Genomic DNA, 10,375 nt, shown 5'->3' on the forward strand with positions numbered 1-10,375 from the left:
TACAGATGTGCAGGGCACAGCTGTGTGGAAATCGCTGCTCCTGCACATTTTTACCCTCCCCCAAAACCCTTTTTTTGGGGGGGGTGGCTTGTTTAGGAAAAATCCCACGATGGAAGCGCGGTGGCCAAAAGGATCCCGGCTCTTCCCAGAGATTGTGACCCGGCCTGGAGCGGCTCCATCCCACAAATCCCACAAATCCAGAGGCTCGGGATAGGGCTGAGCTCATCGGGAGAGGCCTCACCGTGAGCCAAACCCACCCACGAGCTGCCCGCCCCCACAGCCTCCCCTCTTCCCCCCAAAAAAATCCCCTCCGGATACCAGCGGCAGGTGGGGAGGTTTTCCCTGGAATGGGGGGGGGCCAGCTCTGGCCACCCCGGAGTTGTGGGTGGTGGCCCTGGGGTGACACACGGTGGGGTCCTGGGGGTGGTCCAGAGGCTTTTCCCACCAAAATGGGGTTTTCCAGGAGGTTTTTCTGCAGGGAAATTTGGGATTTATGGGGTTTTTTTCCGGCCGCCTGGAGCTCGGGTTGTGGTGTTGGATGGGCAGGGATGTCCCCAATGTCCCCAACCCCGCGGTCTGAGCTCCCACATCCCACAAAGGGACACGCCAGCCCTTGGTGGCTCTGTGGCTTCATGGGGGGGGGTCACTCGGGGGTCTGTGCTGACCCTCAGGCTCCGGGGTGGCCAAAATTCTTCTCTGGGGCTGGCAGGGGGTGGCCGACATCCACTTTTGTCCCCAAGGTGCCAGTCCCCTCCCTGGCGAGGAGGGTGGGTGGTGGCCAGAGCCCCCGAGGTGTCCCCAGCACCGGGCAGTGACAGCGCTGTTGTCACCCAGGGGACACAGGACGAGGGCCCCGGCTCTGGGTGTCCCTTCCAGGGCAGGATCCCGGTGGTTCCCGGGTTCCCTGTGGTCCGAGCAGCGATTTTTGAGGATTTTTCACCATTTCCGCCTCTGCGGGGGCTCACGGAAACGGGGAAAGGAAACAAAGTTTGGGACGGGATCAGGGTGGAGGAGCCAGGAGTGACAGCGGGGCTGTGGCACGGGGACACCGGCTAGGCCGGGTATGGTGACCCCACAAAGTCGGGGTGACCCCACAAACAACTCGGGGTGATCCCAAAAACTCAGTGTGATCCTACAAACTCGAGGTCATCCCACAAATTCGGGGTGATCCCACAATTCGGGGTCATCCTCCAAATTCGGAGTGTCCCCACCACTCAGGGTGATCCCACAACTTGGGGTGAACCTACAAATTCAGGGTGTCCCCACAACTCGAGGTGACCCCACAACCCCGGATGTCCCCACAAATTCCGGGTGTCCCCACAACTCGGGGTGACCCCACAACCCCGGATGTCCCCGCGGGTCACCTGGGAGGCTCAGGGCAGCTGTGAGGCTCCGATCCAGATGTGCTGGGACAGAAGGAGCTGTTTGTCCCCAAATCCCCGCTGTGCCAGCGCTGTGGGGTTGGGGACACCCCAAATCCTCCCGAGAAGCTCTTGGGGTTCCCTGGAGCCCTTCCCTGTCCCCTCGGCCATGGTTGGGACACTAGAGCCACCCAGGGGTGTCCCCGGCACGGGCTGCCACCCCTGCGCGGTGCTGGCACTGTCCCTGCGGTGTCCCCAAAGGTCACAGCCGTGTCCCCAATGGTCACAGCCGTGTCCCCAATGGTCACAGCCGTGTCCCCCAGGGCAGAGCACACGGGGACAGTGCCCAAACGTCCATTCCCACTCCCCCCGTACCCACAGTCCCCCATTCCCACTGGGAAGAGCCCGCCGAGTCCTGGCACCCCCCTTGGTGTCCCCAAACCGAGCAGAGACCCCAGGGGCGGTGCCACCCTCACCGCGACCAGGGGACAGGCTCGTCCCCACGTCCCCCGGGCTCCCGCCAGCCCCGCCGGCCACTCACCGCTCTGGGAGAGGGGGTGGGGGGGACAAACAGGTTGGGGACCCCTCGGTGCAGCCCCCGCTTTGTCACTCGGGCTGGTGGCTCCGGCCGCCCCCGCGGTGCCCGTGGCTCTGTCCCTGTCCCTGTCCCTCTCGGCCGCTCTGTCCCCGTCGGGGCCCCGCGCAGCCCCCCGCGCTCCGGCTTCCTCCCACTCCCTGTCCCGGCCCAGGCAGCGCCTCAAATTGCAATTCCAGCTGCAGATGTGGGAGCGGGAGGAGGAGGAGGAGGAGGAGGAGGCAGGGCCAGCCCCAGTCCCGCCGGCAGCGGAACCTCCGCGCTCCCCGCCCGGCCACGGCCACCGAGGGGGGGGACGAGGGTCCCAAACCGGCCGGGATGGGGGGACGCGCCACCCCCACAGCCCTCAGTGTCCCCCGGAATTTGTCACTGCGCGTCCCGGGTGACATCGGCTCTGTCCGCTCGTCTGTCCCCATGTCCAGCCCTATCCCGGCTCCAGAGCTCGGGATTATCCCGGGATTCTCCTCCCCGGGGTCGTTCCCATTCCTAAAGGGGGATCCTGGATCGGGAAGCAGAGCCGGAGGGTCCCAGGAGTGGGATCTGATCCGGGGATCCCAAATTTGGGATCAGAGCTGGGAGATCCCAGATTTGGAATCAAAGCTTGGATATCCCAGATTTGGGATCAGATCTGTGACACCCCAAGGAAAGGAAGCAGGCAAAGGGTCCGTGCTGTCATTCCCAAAAAATCTCCATAATGGGAAGAATCCACCCGTGAGAGCCTCAAAAGCCAGGGCAGAATATTGGGATCGTTCCAATAATCGAGATATTTAGGATCACTGAGGTATTTGGGAGCCCTGAGATAATTGGGATGGTTGAGATAATTGGGATCATTTGGATCATCGAGGTAGTTGGGATAGCTGAGATAATTGGGATATTTTAAATTATTGGGATCACTGAGATAATTGGGGTCGTTGGGATCACTGACAATATTGGGATGGGTGAGACCGCTTGGAACATTGGGAAAATTGGGGTCATTGGGGGTTTGGGATCACTGAGGGCTGGGATAACTTCATTTTTTGGGATCACTGGGATCGTTGAGGATTGGGATCCTTTCATTTGTTGGGATCATTGGGATCAAGGTCAGGAAGGCCCTGGCAGGGAATGCAGTGGCCTGGAGCAGGACATGCCGAGTGACCAGCTGTGACCACGGGGGTGACACCGCTGGGGGACACTGGGGAGGGGACAAAAAGACCCCAAAGGGGACGGGCAGGGGGATGTCGAAGCAGCATTTGGGATCATACTGGGGCTGTACTGGGCTGTACTGGGATTTTTTGGGCTCCAGGTGTCCCAACCTCCCCCCCACCCCGCCCCAGCCCTGCCTGGCACCGCTGCCCCGGAGCCGGGGAAGGTTCTGGAGGGGGGGGACAGGGACAAGGGCGGGGGCTCCGCCCGTGTTTGCGTCCCTGGCGCCCCGACAGGGATGAGGTAGCGCTTTCCGGGAATTGAGGCCCGGCCCATGGAAATGCAGCCGGGACAGGAAACCCGGCATGAGGACGGAGAACCGGGGCTGGAAGAGAGGCCGGAGCCCAGCCCGGACCCACGGCCGGTGGGGACAGCCGTGTCCCCCACCAGGACATCGGGGTGGCATCATGTGTCCAAGCCGGGAGCTGGGGACAGGATGCGGGCAGCCCCTCCCCTGCTTGCCAGTGCTCCCAGTTTGTCCCTTCCCAGCCTTTCTGGGGACAAACTGGGCCTTCCTGAGCCGAGACCTGCAGCGGGTTGAGGGGAACCTTCATCACCATCCCCACCATCATCGCCATCACCGCCATCCCAGGTGTCCCGCAGGGACAAACGAGCGGGAAGTGGGATGAGGGACATTGTCCCCAGCACACCGAGGTGACCTCAATGCCCAGGGGACCCCGCGGGGAGGGGGTGCAGCCCCTCACCCCGCCTCTCCCGGCCCTGCCGGCGCTCCGGCAGCGGGGCTGGATCCCACCCAGCCTGGGAAGGGCTGGATCGCTTCCTTCCCCCCGCCCCGCCAAGGGCAGCGCGCCCGCGGGGACGCGGTGCCAGCGGGGGGGACGCGGTGCCACCCGAATTCCCGCATTCCCGGCCGTATCCCACCCGAAATCCGCCATTCCCACACCCTCAGGCTCCTGCCGGTGTCCCCTCCCCACCCCAGCTCTGTCCCCCGGGCTGGGGGAGGGATTTTTGGGGTTGGAAAACCCCGGGAGCTGCCGGAAAGCCCCGAGCTCGGGGGGCACCCGCGGGCACCGAGAGCTGGGGCTCGGTTCGCCCCGGGCACACGCGAGCTCCTGCACGCGTGAGTGCTCTGGAACACACAGGAACACACAGGAACACACACAGGAACACACAGGAACACACAGGAACACGCACAGGAACACACAGGAACACACACAGGTGTTCTGGGACACCCAAAAGTGCACACACAACGTTCACACAACACACACCCCCATGTGCACACCCACATACACACACGCGTGTCCACACCCGTGTGCACGCACACACATCGTGTACACACGCACATGTACGGCCACGTGTGCACACACAGCCCCCATGTGTGCACACACACCTCCCCCCTTCCCCTCATGGTGCCCCTCGTGTCCCCTCCCCGGGTGTCCCTGGATGTGCCCTGGTGCTCGCCCGCCCCCCGATGTCCCCTACCCGGGTGTCGCTGGCCCCGCCCTGGTGTCCCCTCGCTCCCCTGTCCCTGTGTCCCCTCTCTGGATGCCCCTGGCCATGCCCTGGTGTCCCCCAGCCCCTCCTGTCCCCGTGTCCCCTCTCTGGGTGTCCCCCACCCTCTCTGTCCCCGTGTCCCCTCTCTGGGTGCCCCTGGCCATGCCATGGTGCCCCCCAGCCCCTCCTGAGGAAGAGGAGGGTGAGGAGGAGGCAGCTGCAAACCATAACCGAGAGGAGGGAGCTGCTCCGGGGGCTGCTCGGGGGGTCCCGCCGGGCTCCCCCCCCTCCCCTCCAGAGGCTCTTCCCGGCCCCAGCTCAGGCGGAGGAAAGGAAAACAAACCGTGAGGGGCACGGAACAGGGGGGGGCTGCAGCAGCGCTGCCTCTGTGGGGTCCCCAAAAGGGGGGCTGTGGTCCCCAGGGCCCCCTCCCCGTGCCCAGCTGTGCCCAGATGTGTCCCGTGTCCCCCTCTCCGCAGTGACAGTGGCCACCTCGCTGGCCCCTGAGTCACCAAAGCCACCGCTGGGGTCTGTGCTGGGGAATGAAGGAGCCAGGACAGCTTGGAACGCCTGGAAATGATTTTCCACAGGGATTTTTGTCACCTCTTGTGAGGGGTTAAATCCAGAAATTCCTGTCCTGGAGTTGAGGGAGGCAAAAGTGGCTCCCACTTTGCCTGGGGTCCCACTGTGGCATTGCCACTCCACGGCTCTGTTTTGGGAATTCTCATTTCCTGCATATCCCACTCCCCAATATCCCAAGCGTTCCCTGTCCCCCTGCTTCTCCCACCCTCCCAAACTCACGGATCCCTGCAGCTGGATGAGGCCGGAGGGATTTGGGAGCCGGGAATTCCCCAGGATCCCACAGCCCCCCCCCTCAACCACTGCCCACGGCCACTCCTTGGGGAAGAAAATCACGGATTTGGGAGGAAAAACGGCTCTTCACATTCTCCCTCATCCCTGCAGCAGGAAAAGGGAGGGGGGGGCTCCCACACCCCCAGCTGCCAGGACTGACGGTTCAGGTCCTGAAAAGCGTGAAAAGTGCAAAAACGAGGAGCAAAAATGCAAAGCGATGTCGCAAAGCGGGAACACGGATCGGGAACACGGATCAGGCGCCGCAATTCCCGCCTCGCCAGCGGTGCTGGAAGTGAGAGCGGTGTTGGGGACATCGATGTGACAGCAGCCATCCCTGGGTGATGTTCAACACATCCTGCACTTCAGGATCCTCATCCTGATCCCAGGAATGTTCAGGAGCGGTCAGGAGCATCTTGGATTTCTCCTCCCCACAAGAAGCCAAAGATTCCCCAAGTTTTGGCTCTGGAGAAAGGTTTGGGAAGGAAAAACGTCCCCGTGTCCCACTAGGTGACAGCCCTGGGGTGTTCCCCTGGAGCTGGGCATCCCACCAGGATGGGGGAGGATGCCTCAAACATTCCCAGCGAAGCTGCTTTTCCCTGAACTCCCCCACAAGCTGTTGGGAGTTCCAAGCCGTGATTTTCCTGCCAGGAGTTTTGGCAGGAATGGCTTTTTCCTGCCAAACTGGGAGGTTTCCAACCCAAAGCTGCTGTTGTTGTTCCTCATCCAACCTCCCACGGCTGGGAAAAGCCATTTCTCATCCCACACTCCCTTCCCTCAGCCTCTGGAATCACCGCACCGGGATCTCCTGGCACCGAGGGATTCATCCCAAGGCAGCTCCCGGGGTTCTGGTGGGTGGGAAAAAGGGACACAACCAAAATTCCTGCGAGTAAATGAGTCCTTAGGTCTGTGGGATGATTTTCCAGCTGGAAAATCCCACCCCAGCAGCACCCCAGGTGGGAGTGAGGGGGAATTTTGGTGGTGCCACAGGCTGGGAATGGCCCCCCGGAGCCGAGTTGGGAGCTGAGGGTTGGATCTCTCGGGATTGGGGCCAGGATGGAACACGGGCAGCTCGGTGTCCCTGTGCTCCAGCATTCCATGGCACTGGTTGAGATGCCCACATTTCAAATCCAGGTCCCATCCCAGAGCTGGGAAAAGCTGGATCCTGCCTGTGAGGATGGAGTGAGGCCGACCCCATTCCCAAGGGCCTTTGTCACCTCGTAGGGAACCTGGAGGGTGTTGGGAGCTCCTGGAATGCTCCTTGGGATGCCCTTGGAGCAGCCCCTGCTGTGGGGTGATGCTGCTGGGACATTCCCAAGCCAGGATGGGAATGTCGTGGCTCCAGGTCTGGGACATCATCCTGAAGGAGGATGGGAATGTCCTGGATCCAGGTCTGGGAAGTTGGAACATCCTCCCAAACCAGGATGGGAATTTTGTGGTTCCAGGTGTGGGAGGATGGAAAAATCCTCCTGAGCAAAGATGGGAATGTTGTGGCTCCAGGAAAATGGAGCATCCTCCCAAACCAGGATGGGAATGTCACAGCTCTGGGTCTGGAAGGTTGGAACATCATCCCAAGGAAGTCCAGGGACATTGTGGCTCCAGGTTTGGAAAGATGGAGCTCTGTCCTGAGGGAGGTGGGAATTTTGTGGCTCCAGGGGTGAGAGGATGGAACATCACCCTGAAGGAGGATGGGAATGTCCTGGACCCAGGTCTGGGAAGTTGGAGCATCATCCCAGTCCAGGATGGGAATGTCGTGGCTCCAGGAGGATGGTGCATCATTCCAAACCAGGACAGGGCTGCCATAATTCCAGTTCTGGGACGATGGAACATCACCCCAAACCAGGATGGAGCTGTGACAGCTGGATTTGACATCCCCTCATGTCCTGACTGGGAAAAACAAATCTGGATTTAGGATTGGGGACGATGCCACCTTGCAGTCCCCAGAGTGTCCCTGCCTGGCCTCGGCACTGCGGCAGATTTAGGGAATGTGGAATTGGCGCTGCGGGAGCGGGGCCGTGTCATTTCCCATTACCTCGGACCGTTCTGGCTCCCGGTGTCGCAGGAATAATTCACATCCCGCTCCTCCTCGGGGAGCCCGGCTCGCTCCAGAGCTAATGAGGCGTTTGGGATCAGTGACTCGAGACCGCTCCGTCCTGGCATTCCCGAAATGTAAAAGTCAGGTTTGTGCATTAGGAATTGATTTTCCGCTTGGAAGATCGAACACGTGGGAATGGACGAGTCTCCAAAATGTTTCCTTGGAGCCAGGCACCAGCTCAGCCTGAAATTCCTGCTGGAATAAGACCAGGAACTGGGGTGGAAATTGGGGTTGGGGGTTTGTGAATCCCTGGATTTGAAAGATTCCAAACATCCCCGGGATGGAAATTTGGGCTGGGGATTTGTGAAAACACAGATTTGAAAGATTCCAAACATCCCCGGGGTGGAAATTGGAACTGGGATTTGTGAAACCCCGGATTTTGGGGGTCCCAAACACCCCCAGGACATTGGGGTGGACTTGTGCTCCCCCAGATTTGAGGGAGCTCCTTCCTCCTTCCCATTATCCCATCATCCCATCCCATCCCATCCCATCCCATTATCCCATCCCAGGAATCCCAAAAACCCCCTGGAGGGGGTGTCCCTGGGGACACACGGTGACACCGGGGGGGGCTGGGACACCCCTGGGATGGACACTGGGACACCCCCCCTTCCACAGGATCCCCCTCCGGATCTGCGAGGTCCAAACTGGGACCGGGACTAGGGGAAACTGGGAGGACTGGGAGAGATTGCGGGGAGGAGGAGCAGCCAGGACGGAGCTGCGAAAAGCCAGAGGGAACTGGGAGGACTGGGAGGGATTGGGGAAAAGAACTGGGGGGGACTGGGAGGGACTGGGAAAAGCCAGGGGGAACTGGAGGAGCTGGGAAGAGCAGGGAGGAGGCAGCAGGGCCAAGGGAAACTGGGACGACTGGTGAGAACTGGGGAAAGAGCCAGGGGGAGCTGGGCTTTACTGGGAGTACTGGAGTGGGATTGAGGGGAACCAGAGAGAGCAGGATACGGGGGAACTGGGGAAACTGGGAGGACTGGGAGGGACTGGGACCAGGAGCAGGAGGACCAGGATAAACTGGGAATACTGGGAGGGGGGAACTAAGAGAGCCAGGAGGAGATGGGCTAACTGGGAGGACTGGAGTGGGGGGAACTGGGGGGATCTGGGGCAGCCAGAGGAGCCGGGAGGAGCCCAGCGGGATCCGGGAGGAGCCGAGGGGAGCTGGGAGCCGCCCGAGGGCCTCGTTCGCACCCCTGAGCCAAACCAAACATTTCCCTGGAGCCGCCTTGCCAGGCCTGGGTGACCCTTGGCCGTGGGGACCGGCAGGGAGGGGAGGGGACAGCCAGGGGACAGCGCTGGAAGGGCAGGGTTCCATACCTGCCACACCCCCCCCCTTTTGGAGTCCCCGCCAATTCCAGCCGGAGGGAATCCAGATGTGCGGGGTCGGGCGCCCCCAACATCTGTCCGGGGCTGAAAAAGCAGCAATGGGGACCTCGGGAATGTCCCAGCAGCCGGGATTCCCAAAGTTTTTCCCCTCGGTTTGGAGCCCCCACAGCTCTTCCCAGTCCCTCCAGCCAAAAAAAACCGGTCTGTGTTGACTCAGGTGCCAGCGCTGGTGTCACCGCGGTGTCCCCGCCGAGCCCAGAATTATTTGATTTCTCCTTTCCCTTCAACTTTTCACGCCAGGAAAGGGAAGGGGGGAATGCGGGGAGGGGCTGGAGGTGGAATTGTCCCCATCCCTCTTCCTCCCCCTCCCTGCACGGCTGGGAAATGGAAAGGTTTTTCCAGGGAATGCGGAATTTTGCGCTGGATTTGGGGTCCCTGGCACAGCCCTCCACAGGACGAGTGATTTATTCCCGCTCTTCCCATCTCTGTTTTCCTCTCCCACACCCGAATTCCCGGTTATCTCTCCGGCGCTCCTCCCATCCCACATTCCATCCTCCTGGGCATGGAATGAGCCGCCCCCCGCATCCCCCCCACCCCGAATTCCGCTCCACCCGCCCTGGGAATGAGAGCGGGACACGGCGGGGACACCACGGGGCAAGGTGGGGGGTGGGTTTGTCCCAGGAAAGTTCAAATTCCCAGGAAAATGCTGGTCCCGGGAGGATGGTGGTCCCCTGGAAAATTCTAATTTCCAGGAAAATGCTGGTCCCAGGGGGATCCTGGTCCCCTGGAATGTTCTCATTCCCAAGATGATGTTGGTTGCCCTGGATCACACAGAGCTCTCCTGGTGCCAGGGCAGTGCATGGTGCTCCTGGCACGGGGCTGGCACAGATCCCAAATCCAGGAACCCACCAGGACTGGAACTGGTCCCAAATCCGAGGGCCCATCGGGTTTGGCACAGCTCCCAGTTCCAAAATTCACCAGGCCTGGCACAGCTCCCAAATCCAGTAACCCACAGGTCTGTCAGAAATCCCAAATCCAGGAGCCCACAGGGACTGGCACAGCTCACAAATCCAAAAACCCTTCAGGTCTGGCACAGCTCCCACACCAACAATGCACCGGGATTGGCACAGCTCCCAGTTCCAAAAGTCACCAGGCCTGGCACAGCTCACAAATCCAGGAGTGCCCCAGGATTGGCACAGATCTCAAATCGAAGATCCCATCAGGATTGGCACAGATCCACACCAAGATCCCACCAGGACTGGCACAGCTCCCAAATCCAAGAACCCTTCGGGTCTGGCACAGCTCCCACCCCAACAACCCACCAGACCTGGCACGGATCCCAAATCCAAGAACCCCCAGGCTTGGCATTAGGCGCCCATTCCAAGAGCCCCCCAGGACTGGCACAGCCCCTCCCCAGTAACCCCCAGTGGTGTCTGGGACCCTTCCCCAGCCGCTGGCACGGCCGGGGTGGGGCACGGGGGGCTGTGGGCATCCCCTGCTGACTCAGCA

The sequence above is a fragment of the Sturnus vulgaris genome, chromosome 4 (assembly GCF_052056855.1).
Source record: "Sturnus vulgaris isolate bStuVul1 chromosome 4, bStuVul1.hap1, whole genome shotgun sequence".
Lineage (NCBI taxonomy): Eukaryota > Metazoa > Chordata > Aves > Passeriformes > Sturnidae > Sturnus > Sturnus vulgaris.